The 17737-nt window shown below is 47.2% G+C and overlaps 1 protein-coding gene across 1 annotated transcript in view; it reads right to left on the reverse strand.

The window, feature by feature from the left end:
* The window catches only part of OLA1 (Obg like ATPase 1), a 292645-nt gene that overhangs the window by 227846 nt on the left and 47062 nt on the right, over positions 1-17737 (reverse strand). The gene's annotated exons all lie outside the window — the stretch shown is intronic.

Raw genomic sequence — 17737 nt, forward strand, 5'->3', positions numbered from 1 at the left:
GACGGGGGAGTGCTGGGGACCGGCCCCGGTACTTACCTCGTCCCTGAAGACCCGAATCCCGGCGATGAAGATGGCGGCGGCGACAGGTGAGTAGATCTTCAGCCGCGGTCGGGCCCTTTACAGCAATGCACTTCGCCGTAAAGCGACATGCATTGCTGAAATGGGACCCTGTATACTACAACTCCCAGCATGCCCAGACAGCCCTTGGCATCTGGGCATGCTGGGAGTTGCAGTTTTGCAACATCTGGAGGTCCACAGTTTGGAGACCACTGTGCCCTTCCAGATGTTGCAAAACTACACATCCTCAGCATGCCCTTACTGTCCAGGCATGCTGGGAGTTGTAGTTCTGTAACATCTGGCCCTTCAGATGTTGCAGAAATACAACTCCCAGCATGCCTGGACAGTTTTGGCATACTGGGAGTTGTAGTTTTGCAACATCTGGAAGGGCACAGATTGGGAACCACTGTATTAGTGGTCTGCAAACTGTAGTCCTCCAGATGTTGCAAAACTACAACTCCAAGCATGCTGGGAGTGGTAGTTCGGCAAAATCTGGCTCTAAAGATGTTGCCGAACTACTACTTCCAGCATGCCTGAGAATATTTGGGAGTTGTGGTTTTGCAACAACAGGAGGCACACTGGTTGGGAAACATTGTCTGTTTCCTAACTCAGTGTTTCCCAACCCGTGTGCCTCCAGCTGTTGCAAAACTATAACTACCAGCATGCACTGATAGACTGTGCATGCTGGGAGTTGTAGTTTTGCAACAGCTGGAGGTCCCCCCCCCCTGTGAATGTACAGGGTACATTCACATGGGCAGGGGCTTACAGTGAGTATCAGGCTGGAAGTTTGCGATGCAGCAAATTTTGCGCGGCAGCTCAAACTCGCAGCGGGAAACTCGCTGAAACCCCCCGCCCATGTGACTGTACCCTAAAAACACTACACTACACTACCACAAAATAAAATAAAAAGTAAAAAACACTACATATACACATACCCCTACACAGCCCCCCTCCCCAATAAAAATGAAAAACGTCTGGTACGCCACTGTCTTCAAAATGGAGCCTCCAGCTGTTGCAAAACAACAACTCCCAGTATTGCCGGACAGCCGTTGACTGTCCAAGCATGCTGGGAGTTTTGCAACAGCTGGAGGCACCCTGTTTGGGAATCACTGGCGTAGAATACCCCTATGTCCACTCCTATGCAAATCCCTAATTCAGGCCTCAAATGCGCATGGCGCTCTCACTTCGGAGCCCTGTCGTATTTCAAGGCAACAGTTTAGGGCCGCATATGGGGTATCGCCGTACTCGGGAGAAATTGCCTAACAAATTTTGGGGGTCTTTTTCTGCTTTCACCCCTTATGAAAAGGTGAAGATGGGGTCTACACCAGCATGTTAGTGTAAAAAAATAAATTTTTTACACTAACATGCTGCTGGTGTTGCCCTTTACTTTTCATTTTGACAAGAGGTAAAAGGGAAAAAAGCCCCCCAAAATTTGTAATGCAATTTCTCCCGACTACGGAGATACCCCAAATGTGGGCGTAAAGTCCTCTGGGGGTGCACAACAAGGCCCAGAAGGGAGAGTGCACCATGTACATTTGAGGTGATTTGCACAGGGGTGGCTGATTGTTACAGCGGTTTTGACAAACGCAAAAAAAAAAAAACACATGTGACCCCATTTCGGAAACTACACCCCTCACTGAATGTAATGAGGGGTGCAGTGAGAATTTACACCCCACTGGTGTCTGACAGAGCTTTGGAACAGTGGGCTGTGCAAATAAAACATTTTGTACAGCCCACTGTTTCAAAGATCGGACAGACACCAGTGGGTTGTAAATGCTCACTGTACACCTTGTTACGTTCCTCAAGGGGTCTAGTTTCCAAAATGGTATGCCATGTGGGGGTTATTTTGCTGTCCTGGCACCATAGGGGCTTCCTAAATGCGACATGCCCCCGAGCAAAATTTGCTCTCAAAAAGCCAAATATGACTCCTTCTCTTCTGAGCATTGTAGTTCGCCCGTAGTGCACTTTAGATCAACTTATGGGGTACCTCCATACTCAGAAGAGATGGGGTTACAAATTTTGGGGGGTATTTTCTGCTATTATCCCTTGCAAAAATGTGAAATTTGAGGGGAAACACACATTTTAGTGAAAAAAATTATATATTTTTTTACATATGCAAAAGTCGTGAAACACCTGTGGGGTATTAAGGCTCACTTTATTCCTTGTTACGTTCCTCATGGGGTCTAGTTTCCAAAATGGTATGTCATGTGGGGGGGTTTTGCTGTTCTGGCACCATAGGGGCTTCCTAAATGCAACATGCCCCCCAAAAATCATTTCAGAAAAACGTACTCTCCAAAATCCCCTTGTCGCTCCTTCGCTTCTGAGCCCTCTACTGCGCCCGCCGAACACTTTACATAGACATATGAGGTATGCGCTTACTCGAGAGAAATTGGGCTACAAAAATAACAATCCATTTTCTCCTTTTACCCCTTGTAAAAATTCAAAAATTTGGTCTACAAGAACATGCGAGTGTAAAAAATGAAGATTGTGAATTTTCTCCTTCACTTTGCTGCTATTCCTGTGAAACACCTAAAGGGTTAAAATGCTGACTGAATGTCATTTTGAATACTTTGGGGGGTGCAGTTTTTATAATGTGGTCATTTGTGGGGTATTTCTAAGATGAAGACCCTTCAAATCCACTGCAAACCTGAACTGGTCCCTGAAAAATTGTGATTTTGGAAATTTTGCGAAAAATTTGAAAATTGCTGCTGAACTTTGAAGCCCTCTGATGTCTTCCAAAAGTAAAAACATGTCAATTTTATGATGCAAACATAAAGTAGACATATTGTATATGTGAATAAAAAAAAATTATTTGGAATATCCATTTTCCTTACAAGCAGAGAGCTTCAAAGTTAGAAAAATGCAAAATTTTCAAATTTTTCATCAAATTTTGGGATTTATCACCAAGAAAGGATGCAAGTTACCACAAAATTTTACCACTATGTTAAAGTAGAATATGTCAAGAAAAAACAATCTCGGAATCAGAATGATAACTAAAAGCATTCCAGAGTTATTAATGTTTAAAGTGACAGTGGTAAGGTGTAAAATGGCTGGGTCCTTAAGGGGTTAAAAAAATGTGTGTGGTTCCCTAATTTTTTCAGTGTCAGCCAGATACCAACCAAGCAGCAACAGCCTGATGTTACCAGTTCTCTGGGGTCTTTCTTCTTTGTTCTGGTCTCTGTCTATGTACCTCCTCCTTTCCAGGTCTCTGTGCTGGACCTAATAACTAACAAACTACTGTCTTTTCCCTCTGATCCTGTTCTTGTTGGCCAGCGGAAAATTAGGTCAGAGTTGGAGGGTAGGCTGGTGCAGGAGGTAGGTGTTCTGGAGGCAGAGTATGTTAGGAACCCCTCCCTCCCCTGTGAATGAGAGGGCATGGCCAAAGCTTAAAGATCCCTGTTAGTTGTTCAGAAGGATGGGGTTCAATTGAAGTTAGCAGATAGGGAGGCTTCCCTCTTTGAATTCAGGGACAAAAATGGTAAACTGAGGGCTAGTCGTCCTGCTGCCTCTGTCCCCTGTATTAAGGGTATTGACAGTGCTGTGGTGGTAGATCTTTAGAAGATCAACTCTGTTTTTAGGGACTTTTACTCTTTATATGCTGCCCCTTCTTTGCCCTATCAAGGGGGACTATTTTTCTTCCTACGTGACTTATCCCTTCCCACACTTAGTCATGCACAAGCGGTGATGTTAGATGCCCCCTTTACAATTGAAGATGTGGAACAGGCCATATGATACCTTCGCCATGGGAAGACCCCTGGTTTGGATGGGATGATAACTACAGCCTGGGATGATGACTACTAGAGATGAGCGAACTTACAGTAAATTTGATTCATCACGAACTACTCGGCTCGGCAGTTGATGACTTATCCTGCATAAATGAGTTCAGCTTTCAGGTGCTCAGTGGGCTGGAAAAGGTGGATACAGTCCTAGGAGACTCTTTCCTAGGACTGTATCCACCTTTTGCAGCCCACCGGACCACCTGAAAGCTGAACTAATTTATGCAGGATAAGTCATCAACTGCCGAGCCGAGAAGTTCGTGACAAATCGAATTTACTGTAAGTTCGCTCATCTCTAATGACTACAGTTAACAAGGGCTGTGGGGGAGTTTTTTTTTTTTAAATAATTTTTTTTTTCAATGTGTCGTTTTTATAATAGAATTTTCAGGGTTAGTAGTGGAAGCTGTCTTATAGACGGAATCCATTACTAAGCCGGGGCTTAGCGTTAGCCCTAAAATCACTTAGCCCTAACCTCCAATTATTACCCCGGTACCAACCGCCATAGGGGTGCCGGGAAGAGCCGGTACCAACAGGCCCGGAGTGTCAATAATGGCGCTCCTGGACCTAGGCGGTAACAGACTGGCATTATTTAGGCTGGGGAGGGCCAGTAACAATGGTCCTTGCCCACCCTGGTAACGTCAGGCTGTTGCTTGGTTGGTATCTGGCTGATACTGAAAATAGGGGGAACCCTATACGTTTGTTGGGTTTTTAAATAAATAAATAAATGAATTAAAAAAGTGTGTGGTTCCCTCATTTTTTCAGTGTCAGCCAGATACCAACCAAGCAGCAACAGCCTGACGTTACCTGGTACCGGCTATTCCCCGAATCCCTGTGGTGGTGGGTACCGGGATAATAATTGGGGGTTAGCGTTAACTGATTTTGACGCTAAGCCCCGGCTTGGTAATGGATTCCGTCTACAGGACGCCTTCCACTACTAAGCCTGAAAATTCAATTATAAAAAACAGGACACATTGAAAAAAAATTTTTATAAAAAAAAACACTCCCCCACAGCCCTCGTTAACCCTTTTATTGACATAAAAAAACGCTGTTCATTGTCGCAATCCACCAAATCCGACGTAGTCCTTCACATTCACGTATCTAAATTTGTGAAGAAAAAAAACAACAAAAAGTTTAGTACATTTTTTGTGTCCACACACCAGCAAAAACGCAAGAAAAACTGACAAAACGCAGGAAAAAGTTGGGACAAAAAACCTCAGTGGAATCCTGGCCTCAAAGCAATAGAACAAAATCCCTACGTCCACTTTTCCTGTGAGGTAGAAAAGGAGTGCACGGTAGAGCGAGGGAGGGGCGTTTCTATATTTGCACAAGATTTATCAAAGGAGTGCACAACCTTAATAAATTCTGAGCAAGAGTGTAAATTAGACAAGCAGTGTAAAGGGGTAGATCTGTGTCTACAATAGACACCAAATGATAAATCTCCCCCTAAGTCCCTATCTTTGACGGTTTTACAGGCAGCCTGTGATCACTTTGGGAGATTTGTGATTTTGCAGTGTTCTCTGGGGTCTTTCTTCTTTGTTCTGGTCTCTGTCTATGTACCTCCTCCTTTCCAGGTCTCTGTGCTGGAGCTAATAACTAACAAACTACTGTATTTTCCCTCTGATCCTGTTCTTGTTGGCCAGCGGAAAATTAGGTCAGAGTTGGAGGGTAGGCTGGTGCAGGAGGTAGGTGTTCTGGAGGCAGAGTATGTTAGGAACCCCTCCCTCCCCTGTGAATGAGAGGGCATGGCCAAAGCTTAGAGATCCCTGTTAGTTGTTCAGAAGGATAGCGTTCAATTGAGGTTAGCGGATAGGGAGGCTTCCCTCTTTGAATTCAGGGACACAGTGCTGTGGTGGTAGATCCTCAGCAGATCAACTCTGTTTTTAGGGACTTTTACTCTTTATATGCTGCCCCTTCTTTGCCCTATCAAGGGGAACTATTGTTCTTCCTACGTGAGTTATCCCTTCCCACAATTAGTCATGCACAAGCGGTGATGTTAGATGCCCCCTTTACAACTGAAGATGTGGAACAGGCCATACGATACCTTCCCCAGGGGAAGACCCCTGGTTTGGATGGGATGATAACTACAACCTGGGATGATGACTACAGTTAACAAGGGCTGTGGGGGAGTGGTTTAGGATGAATGAGGAGCGTTTGGCTCCTATACTCCTTCACTTATTTCACTCACTAGCTGAGGCCGAGGCTCTTCCAGACTCTATGTGGGAAGCGTTGATTGTAGTGCTTCCTAAGCCTGGGAAGGACCCGTTGCTACCTTATTCTTATAGACCTATTTCCCTGTTGAATGTTGATATTAAGATCTTGGCTAAAGAGTTGGCTACTCGCCTGTATGGGTTCATTGGCACTATCATTCATCCTGACCAAAATGGGTTTATGCCAGGTAGGGCCACAGATGTTAATGTGAAGCATCAGTCTGGATATTTACAAAGCCTTTGACTCTGTGTTATGGCCATATTTGTGGGAGGTTCTAGGTACGTTTGGGTTTGGCCCCCGATTCTGTACATGGGTCAGCTTGCTATATAATGGTTTTAGGGGCCGTATTCGTACTAACTTAGATGTGTCTGCTCCCGTCCCCTTGGGCCGTGGGACGAGTCAGGGGTGCCCGCTATGTCCCTTCCTTTTTGAGCTGGCGATGGAGCCTTTAGCGGCGGCCATACTTAGGGATCCTGCTATCTGTGGTATTCCCCAGGGCTCCATTGTAGAGAAAGTTTCCTTTTATGCGGATCACACCCTTGTGTTTATAGTGGATGCCGAGGGTTTGCTCTTGTCCCTTATTGATCTGCTTGACCGGTTTGGTTTGATTTCGGGCGTGCGAGTCAATTGGACTATGTCGTCTCTAATGACACTCTCCTCTGGGGTCCCCCCTCCCAACCTCTCTCCCAGCTGAGGTGCAGGTAGTTTCTCGCTTTAGATACTTAGGGGTGGAGGTAACTAACTCCCTGTTGGATTATTTGCATCTAAACTTGGATCCCCTTCTGCGCCCTAATGTGGAGAGGCTGACGGCCTGGTCCTCACTCCACCTCTCCCTTGCTGGCAGGATTAATATTTTCAAAATGATATACCTTCCTAAATTCCTATACCTGTTTCACTTCGCTCCAATGATTCCACCTGGGAAGTATTTTACCACGTTGTATGGTGCTCTGGGATCCTTCTACTGGCAGGGAAAGTCTCCCAAACCCGGTCGGGCATTCCTCCAAGCTCCCAAGCAGCGGGGCGGCTTGGCTGCCCCTAATGTGTATAACTACTTTCTTGCCTCCCAGTTGGTATATGCAGCGTGATGGATCGATCTGGATCTGTATAACTCAGCGACTGCCTTGGCTGGAGCACTGATGGGTTCCTACGATCTTCCTTTCCTCTTCCCCTTCAATCTGTTGCTAAAGTGTGGTCAGTGGTGTCGAGTAGCTTTCCACAGCCCTTGGTATCTCCTAGAGCACCCTTTTGGGGGAATGTACATTTATCTCACCTGCATGGGTTACAGGATGCCAGATTCTGGGATTCTCACGGCGTCAGGTTTGTGATCCATTTGCTTGGAAGATCAGGTTTTCCTGTCCTTTTCCGACATTAAAGGGGTACTCCGGTGAAAACCTTTTTTCTTTTAAATCAACTGGTGGCAGAAAGTTAAACATATTTGTAAATTACTTCTATTAAAAAAATCTTAATCCTTCCAGAACTTATTAGCTGCTGAATGCTACAGAGGAAATTCCTTTCTTTTTGGAACACTGATGACATCACGAGCACAGTGCTCTCTGCTGACATCTCTGTCCATTTTAGCAACCATGCATAGCAGATGCATAGCAGATGCATAGCAGATGCATGCTAAGGGCAGCATGGTGGCTCAGCGGTTAGCACTGCTGCCTTGCAGTGCTGGGGACTTGGGTTCAAATCCCACTAAGGACAACAATAAATAAAGTGTTATTATTATTATAACAACGTCAGCAGAGAGAACTGTGCTCGTGATGTCATCAGAGAGCATTCCAAAAGAAAAAAAATTCCTCTGTAGTATTCAGCAGCTAATAAGTACAGGAAGGATTAAGATTTTTTAATAGAAGTATTTTACAAATATGTGTAACTTTCTGCCACCAGTTGATTTAAAAGAAAAAAAGGTTTTCACTGGAGTACCCCTTTAACCCCTTAAGGACCCATGACGTATGCATATGTCATCACACCCTGGGTCTTAAGGACCCATGACGTATACATACGTCATGGTCTTTTCCTGGTCTCCGCCACTCACCCGGCGGAGATCGGAAGCGGATCCCTGCTGAAATCATTCAGCAGGGATCCAGGGCAAACGCCGAGGGGGGCCATGTAGGCCCCCCATGTCGGCGATCGCCACAAATCACAAGGGAAATCGCCCTTGCGATCTGTGGCGATACCGGGCTGATCGGGTCTCTGGGACCCGACCGCCCGGTAATTTTGCATGATCCCGGCTGTCACAGACAGCCAGGACCATGCTAAAGTTTAGGAGCGAGGTGGCAAGCCTGCCACCTCCTCCGATCCCCTGCGATTCTTCGCAGGGGGGGGGGCTCCTTCTCTTCTGAGCATTGTAGTTCGCCCGTAGTGCACTTCAGGTCAACTTATGGGGTACCTCCATACTCAGAAGAGATGGGGTTACAAATTTTGTGGGGTATTTTCTGCTATTAACCCATTGAAATTTTTTTTACATTTTTTTACATATGCAAAAGTCGTGAAACACCTGTGGGGTATTAAGGCTCACTTTATTCCTTGTTATGTTCCTCAAGGGGTCTAGTTTCCAAAATAGTATGCCATGTGTTTTTTTTTCCTGTTCTGGCACCCTAGGGGCTTCCTAAATGCAACATGCCGCCCAAAAACCATTTCAGAAAAACGTACGCTCCAAAATCCCCTCGTCGCTCCTTCCCTTCTGAGCCCTCTACTGCGCCCGCCGAACCCTTTACATAGACATATGAGGTGTGAGGTGCTTACTCGAGAGCAATTGGGCTACAAATATAAGTATACATTTTCTCCTTTTACCCCTTGTAAAAATTCAAAAATTGGGTCTACAAGAACATGCGAGTGTAAAAAATGAAGATTGTGAATTTTCTCCTTCACTTTGCTGCTATTCCTGTGAAACACCTAAAGGGTTAAAATGCTGACTGAATGTCATTTTGAATACTTTTGGGGGTGCAGTTTTTATAATGGGGTCATTTGTTGGGTATTTCTAAGATCCACTTCAAACCTGAACTGGTCCCTGAAAAATTGTGATTTTGGAAATTTTGTGAAAAATTGGAAAATTGCTGCTGAACTTTGAAGCCCTCTGGTGTCTTCCAAAAGTAAAAACTTGTCAATTTTATGATGCAAACATAAAGTGGACATATTGTATATGTGAATAAAATAAAAAATATTTGGAATATCCATTTTCCTTACAAGCAGAGAGCTTCAAAGTTAGAAAAATACAAAATTTTTCATCAAATTTTGGGATTTTTCACCAAGAAAGGATGCAAGTTACCAATAAATTTTACCACTAAGTTAAAGTAGAATATGTCACGAAAAAACAATCTCGGAATCAGAATGATAACCAAAAGCATTCCAGAGTTATTAATGTTTAAAGTGACAGTGGTCAGATGTGCAAAAAATGGCCAGGTCCTAAGGTGTAAAATGGCTGGGTCCTTAAGCATCCCTGGAAATGCCTTCTTTAGGTATTTCCGGGACGTGTGTATGTGTATGGAGTGTGTTAGTATGTGTTGGGCTGTCTCCAGCTGTGTCTCAGCTATACCCTTCTGTTTTCCTGAGCAAATTCCTATTTGATGTTTGCTGGAACAGGTCTCTGGGTCCCCCGGAGTCTATTGTATTGTTGTATTTTGCTCCACTGTGAGTACTGTTTATTGCTTTATTACAAAAAAAAATTTAATAAATGCTTCTTTTTAAAAAAGAAAAAAAGATTGATTTTAGATGGCAGCTGTTACTGATAGTCGAGATGGAATGAATTTCTATTTTGGTTTTTACTAGAGCAGCATAATGTTTTTCCACAATCTCAGCAAATTATTACCATAAATAATGTACATAACTTTTAATATGAAGATCTACGTTGGGTTTTGTATTGAAGGAGAATGAGAGGAAGCAGCAGAGCATTGTACTTCCCTTTTCTGCTTTACTTGTTTTACAATTGTCCATAATTACACGTAAGTTAACTTTACATAGATAACATAACTTTGTGGATACAGTATAAAACTACATTACAAGAATTAGAGGGAATCTGTGTGCTGCAATTTGTGTTCCAAACTGCTGACACTGTTAGATAACTATTAGATAAGGAGAAACATGGTACCTTTCATATGCCGGTCTGTGCTTTCATCATGTAGATAAATGCTTTTCTTCCCTGCTGCCAAGTGTCAAAGAGGCGTTTGCAAGCCCCTGAAATGCACAGGGCTGGAACTCCTCCTCATTTTCCTCCCATGTCTGTCTCTGCTTGACATCTAAAAGCTGAATCCTGTTTCCAAGACTCTCACCTGTGTACAATTTGTATGAACAGTGAAGGAACAAGATTTAAATACAGAGCTTGGCTTCCTGGGGTATCAATCAAGCAGGGATGGGAGGGGAAACAAGGAGGTGTTGCAGCCCTCAGCACTGGAGCTTGAGAACACGTCTTTGAAAGGTACTGTCACGATTCGGCTTCCAGGTAGTGGATCCTCTGTGTCAGCGAGGGATGGGCGTGGACCGTGCTAGTGGACCGGTTCTAAGAGGCTACTGGTTTTCACCAGAGCCCGCCGCAAAGCGGGATGGTCTTGCTGCGGCAGTAGCAACCAGGTCGTATCCACTAGCAACGGCTCTACCTCGCTGACTGCTGAGAAGGCGTGGGACAGAAGGACTAGGCAGAGGCAAGGTCAGACGTAGCAGAAGGTCGGGGGCAGGCGGCAAGGTTCGTAGTCAGGATGGGTAGCAGAAGTTCAGGTACACAGGCTTTGGACACACTAAACGCTTTCACTGGCACAAGGCAACAAGATCCGGCAAGGGAGTGCATGGGAGGAGGTCAGATAAAGGCAGGGAGCAGGTGGAAGCCAATTAAGCTAATTGGGCCAGGCACCAATCATTGGTGCACTGGCCCTTTAAGTCTCAGAGAGCTGGCGCGCGCGCGCCCTAGAGAGCGGAGCCGCGCGCGCCAGCACATGACAGCAGGGGACCGGGACGGGTAAGTGACCTGGGATGCGATTCGCGAGCGGGCGCGTCCCGCTGTGCGAATCGCATCCCCAACGGCCATGACAGTGCAGCGCTCCCGGTCAGCGGGACTGACCGGGGCGCTGCAGGGAGAAAGACGCCGTGAGCGCTCCGGGGAGGAGCGGGGACCCGGAGCGCTAGGCGTAACAGTACCCCCCCCTTAGGTCTCCCCTTCTCTTTGTCCGGTAACTGCCTCCCCTGGGATGAGGACACCGGGAAGGAATGGAGGGTTTCCTCAACGGCAGGCAGTACAGCAGGAGTGGGAATGGGGAGGGAGGGCAGAGGGCGAGGCCTGGCACGGGGCAGTGTGACACCAGGACGGGGGCCATGGGGAGGCACAGAGGCTTGCCTGACGGGACTGGGAGGGGGGGAGAGGCAATTCCTGTGGCAGGCAGAGTCCCAGTTCCTGATCTCCCCGGTGGTCCAATCAATGGTGGGGGAATGAAGCCGGAGCCAAGGCAGACCGAGGAGGACCTCAGAGGTACAGTTGGGGAGAATGAAGAACTCAATCCTCTCAAGGTGGGGTCCAATAGACATGAGGAGGGGCTCTGTGCGGTAACGCACGGTGCAGTCCAATCTGGCTCCGTTGACCGCGGAAATGTAGAGCGGCTTGACGAGACGGGTCACCGGGATGCTGAATTTATTAACAAACGACTCCAAAATAAAATTTCCAGAGGCACCGGAGTCCAAGCAGGCCACGGCTGAGAGGGAGGAGTTGGCTGAAGAAGAAATCCGCACGGGTACCGTGAGACGTGGAGGAGCAGACTTGGAACCAAGAGACGCCACACCCACGTGAGCTGGGTGCGTGCGTGCGTTTCCCAGGCGTGGAGGACGGATAGGGCAATCCACCAAGAAATGCTCGGTACTGGCACAGTAAAGACAGAGATTTTCTTCTCTACGGCGATTCCTCTCTTCCTGGGTCAGGCGAGACCGATCCACTTGCATGGCCTCCTCGGCGGGAGGCCCAGGCGAAGACTGCAAAGGATGCTGTGGGAGAGGTGCCCAGAGATCTAAGTCTTTTTCTTGGCGGAGCTCTTGGTGTCGCTCAGAAAAACGCATGTCAATGCGGGTAGCCAAATGGATGAGTTCTTGGAGGTTGGCAGGAATCTCTCGTGCGGCCAGCACATCCTTGATGCGACTGGATAGGCCTTTTTTAAAGGTCGCGCAGAGAGCCTCATTATTCCAGGATAGTTCAGAAGCAAAAGTACGGAATTGTATGGCGTACTCGCCAACGGAAGAATTACCCTGGACCAGGTTCAACAGGGCAGTCTCGGCAGAAGAAGCTCGGGCTGGCTCCTCGAAGACACTCCGGAGTTCAGCGAAGAAGGCCTGGACTGTGGCTGTGGCAGGATCATTGCGGTCCCAGAGCGGTGTGGCCCAAGACAAGGCCTTTCCTGAAAGAAGGCTTACTACGAACGCCACCTTAGACCGTTCTGAAGGAAACAAGTCCGACAACATCTCCATATGCAGGGAACACTGAGACAAAAATCCACGGCAGAGTTTAGAGTCCCCATCAAATTTGTCCGGCAGGGACAAGCGGAGGTTAGGAGCGGCCACTCGCTGCGGAGGAGGTGCAGGAGCTGGCGGAGGAGATGGTTGCTGCTGTAGCAGAGGCAGAAGTTGCTGTAACATGGCGGTCAACTGCGACAGCTGCTGTCCTTGTTGGGCAATCTGCTGCGATTGCTGAGCGACCACCGTGGGAAGATCAGCGAGACTTGGCAGCGGCACCTCAGCGGGATCCATGGCCGGATCTACTGTCACGATTCGGCTTCCAGGTAGTGGATCCTCTGTGTCAGCGAGGGATGGGCGTGGACCGTGCTAGTGGACCGGTTCTAAGAGGCTACTGGTTTTCACCAGAGCCCGCCGCAAAGCGGGATGGTCTTGCTGCGGCAGTAGCAACCAGGTCGTATCCACTAGCAACGGCTCTACCTCGCTGACTGCTGAGAAGGCGTGGGACAGAAGGACTAGGCAGAGGCAAGGTCAGACGTAGCAGAAGGTCGGGGGCAGGCGGCAAGGTTCGTAGTCAGGATGGGTAGCAGAAGTTCAGGTACACAGGCTTTGGACACACTAAACGCTTTCACTGGCACAAGGCAACAAGATCCGGCAAGGGAGTGCATGGGAGGAGGTCAGATAAAGGCAGGGAGCAGGTGGAAGCCAATTAAGCTAATTGGGCCAGGCACCAATCATTGGTGCACTGGCCCTTTAAGTCTCAGAGAGCTGGCGCGCGCGCGCCCTAGAGAGCGGAGCCGCGCGCGCCAGCACATGACAGCAGGGGACCGGGACGGGTAAGTGACCTGGGATGCGATTCGCGAGCGGGCGCGTCCCGCTGTGCGAATCGCATCCCCAACGGCCATGACAGTGCAGCGCTCCCGGTCAGCGGGACTGACCGGGGCGCTGCAGGGAGAAAGACGCCGTGAGCGCTCCGGGGAGGAGCGGGGACCCGGAGCGCTAGGCGTAACAGGTACTATGTCCTCTTACCATAACCATGTCAGCAATTTGGAACGTAAATTGGTGCTGTCTGATTTCTTCATTAAATGGGCACTGTTATTAAAACAAATTTTTGCTATTGCACTTATTATGGTAAATAAAAAAAATCTTTCTAATGTACTTTGTTTAAAAAAAAAAAGTTTTCCATGTTTTATTTGTGTTTAAAATAGCTGCCACTAGGTGTCTCCCAACTTGTCCAGAGCACATTTCCTCCCATCTCTTACACAGACTTTGGACTCCTGCTGACCTGGCAGAAGTCCAAAATCTGGAAATGCAGTCTGGAGTGCTGAGAGGGGGGGGGGGGTGCAGCCTTATCATAGATCATCTCACATTGAACTGCCCTGGGCTGTGTGTAACAGAGTAAGGGAGCAAGTTCTACCCTCTATGGCTTCAGATGATGTCACACCTGTGGGGTAACGCCCCTTCGCAGTCTATGAATCTGACTGAGCGGAAAATACAGAGCAATATCAAGATAGAAAACTAAAAAATATCATGATGGGGGGTAATCATGATGGGGGCAGTGAACTGGGAGGATTATAAAATTTAGCAAGATCATGACAGGTACTCTGTAACAATTATCCAAAAGATAGTAGATAAGTGGTAATGGTCAGACCCCTGTGATTTCGAGAACAGGGTCCCAAGTCTCTTGTCAGAATAGAGTGGAGTTGGCACGTGTGCACTACTGCTCCATTTGTTGTTTATAAGTGGTATCTCCAGCAGCCCAAATAGACACAGAATGGACACAGCAGTGCACATATGTGTGACCATGGCTCCATTCTTAATCATGGGTATCCCACCAGCCAGGTCACCCACAATCATTCAAATGTATTGTATGTATTATTGAGATACGTGTATGATCCCCTCGGTGCTGCCAAAATAAAAAGCAACCCATACTCATCTCCTCCGATCCCTCCACTTATTCCTGCTTCTGATACCATGCCAATCACTGACCACAGTGCAAACCCATCTCTATCAGTGATAAGCTGAGAAGGCAGTTCCTGCACGGTTGACATCATCAGCAGGAAGAAATGGGAACAACCAGAGATAAGGCTACAGTGTAAGAGGATCAGGATAGGTGAGTATTTATTTATTTATTTTTCACAGCAGCCAGGGGAACAAACACTTATGGAGTACAGAATATCGGAATGAGCATGGTGGGGTTTGCATACAAACAGGTGAGTATATATATATATTTTTTTAATTATTTTGGCAACAACTAGGGACATTTAAAGGGGTACTCCGCCCCTAGCATCTTATCCCCTATCCAAAGGATGGGGGATAAGATGTCAGACCGCCGGGGTCCCGCTGCTGGGGACCCCCGGGATCTCCGCTGCGGCACCCTGCTATCATTACTGCACAGAGAACACTTGCTCTGTGCGTAATGACAGGGGCCGGAGCATCATTACGTCACGGCTCCACCCCTCGTGATTTCACGGCCCGCCCCCCCAATACAAGTCTATGGGAGGGGGGGTGCCCTCCCCTCGCCCTCCCCTCCCATAGACTTGCATTAAGGGGGCGGGCCGTGACATCACGATGATCCGGCCCCTGTATCGCCCGTCATTACGCACAGAGTGAGTGTGCTCTGCGCAGTAATGATAGCGGTCCCGCAGCGGAGATCCCGGGGGTCCCCAGCAGCGGGACCCCGGCGATCTGACATCTTATCCCCTATCCTTTGGACAGGGGAGAAGATGTCTAGGGGTGGAGTACCCCTTTAAAAGAATAAAAAGTTAGTCACCAGGCAACCCTAATGGTCACAGCAACTGAGCCTAGATGATTACCCAGCAAAGAAATTGTAGAACAATCACCACGAATGCTAAGCTAGGTTAGACAAAACGTAAATTAAAATAGACAAAAACCCAACAATCTATAATACAAGTGTTTAATTAAAGTCAAAACATCAACCAAGTCCTGCATAATGAAAGGTTTTTTTTTTTTTACAGGCAAAATTTCAGGTGGTAGGTACCCAAACATATTATAAATAAGTACCAGTCTTAAAAGATGTAGTTAACAACAGAAAACAATGCTAGTAACACACCATATGAAGGCACCACAAATCTATCTATATATATATATATATATATATATATATATATATATATATAACTCAATGGCCCTCATTTACTATTCTAAACCCGACCTCTTTTGTCGGGTTTTTTTGCCGCATCTTTGTCTGCGCTATGTCGCAGACATCGTGCGCCAGTCTGCGACACGATGCGACATTTTTTCCCCACGGACCCGATGTGGATTCTCCCAAACCCGAAAAAGGGGCGTTACCCGACATTTCTGAGCTTTCCCACGTTTTTTTTAAGGTTTCCAACCCGAATTTGTTGTATGGTTGTGGATTTTTTGCTGTGGGTGACATACCGCAGGTCCGGCGATGGCAGCAGGTATTGGGGATCAGTGGGAAGCAGGTGGAGGAGACAGCGGCGGCAGGCAAGTGGAGGACGCAGAGGCAGCAGTGAAGATCGCTGAAAGTGATCTTCACTGCTGCTTCTAGGAGTTTGAAAACTACAACTCCCAGCATGCCCAGACAGCCTTTGTGTGTCCGGGCATGCTGGGAGTTGTAGTTCTGTAAAATCTGGCCCTTCAGATGTTGCCAAACTACAACTCCCAGCATGCCTGGGCAGTCTGGGCATGCTTGGAGTTGAAGTTTTGCAACATCTGGAGGGCTACAGTTTGGACACCACTACACAGTGGTCTCCAAACTGTTCTCCTCCAGTTGTTACATAACTACAACTTACCCTTACCCTTCGGCTGTCTGGACATGCTCAGAGTTGTAGTTTTGCAACAACTGGAGGCACACTGGTTAGGAAACATTGTCTGTTTTCTAACTCAGTTATTCCCAACCCATGTGCCTCCAGCTGTTGCAAAACTATAACTCCCAGCATACACTGACAGACCGTACATGCTGGGAGTTGTAGTTTTGCAACAGCTGGAGGCACACTGGTTGGGAAACACTGAGTTAAGTAACAAACTCTGTGTTTTGCAACCAGTGTGCCTCCAGCTGTTGCATAACTATAACCCCCAGCATGCACGGACAGCCAAAGGGCATGCTGGAAGTTGTAGTAGTATGCCTACAGCTGTTGCATAACTACAAGTCCCATCATGCCCTTCTGCTGTCACTGCATGCTGAGAGTTGTAGTTTTGCAACAGCTGGAGGTTTGCAGCTCAAACTCCCAGCAGTAAATTCGTTGTGAACTTCCCCCGTGTGAATGTACCCTAATAAAAAATAAATAAAATAAAGGGTAAAACACTACATATACACATACCCCTACACCTGGGGTGCTGCGCGCAAGATCACGGGGGTCCCCTGCGGCGGGACCCTCGCAATCAGGCATCTTATCCCCTATCCTTTGGATAGGGCATAAGATGTCTAAGTGCCAGAGTACCCCTTTAAGGAATGTAACAAGGGGTATAGTGACCCTTAACTACCCACAGGTGTTTGAAGAATTTTTGTTGAAAATTAAAAAAAAAAAATTTCACTAAAATGCTGGTGTTATCCCAAATTTTTCATTTTCACAAGGGGTAATAGGAAAAAAGCCCCCCAAAATTTGCAACACCATTTCTTCTGAGTATACAAATACCCCATATGTGGATGTAAAGTGCTCTGCTGGCACACTACAATGCTTAGAAGAGAAGGAGCGCCATTGGGCGTTTGGAGAGAGAATGTGTCTGAGATTGAAGGCCAGAATGGTGGAACCCCCTCCCCACATGTGACCCCATTTTGGAACTACACCCCTCACGATATGTAATAAGGGGTGCAGTGAGCACCCACAGGTGTCTGACAGATTTTTGGAACAGTGATCCGTGAAAATGAAAATAATTTTTTTTATTTGCACAGCCCACTGTTCCAAAAGTCTGTGAAACACCGGTGGGGTGTAAAAGCTCACTGCACCCCTTATTAAATTCAATGAGGGGTGCAGTTTCCAAAATGGGGTCACATGGCAGTGGTTCCACTGTTCTGGCACCATGGGGGCTTTGTAAATGCACAAGGGCCCCGACTTCCCTTCCAAACAAATTCTCTCTCCAAATGCTCCTTCTCTTCTGAGCATTGTAGTTCGCTCGCAGAGCACTTTACATACACACATGGGGTATTTCCATAATCAGGCAAACGTAGAAAGAATAATAATATACGGAGCACTCACACTGCGACTCTACTGCGGGGGTAGGCGGCTGATTGATGATCTCAGTCCCGGTTTTCCATAGCGGGGAGGCGGCAGGTGGAACGAGGG

Source organism: Hyla sarda, chromosome 8 (genome assembly GCF_029499605.1).
Source record: "Hyla sarda isolate aHylSar1 chromosome 8, aHylSar1.hap1, whole genome shotgun sequence".
Taxonomy (NCBI): Eukaryota; Metazoa; Chordata; class Amphibia; order Anura; family Hylidae; genus Hyla; species Hyla sarda.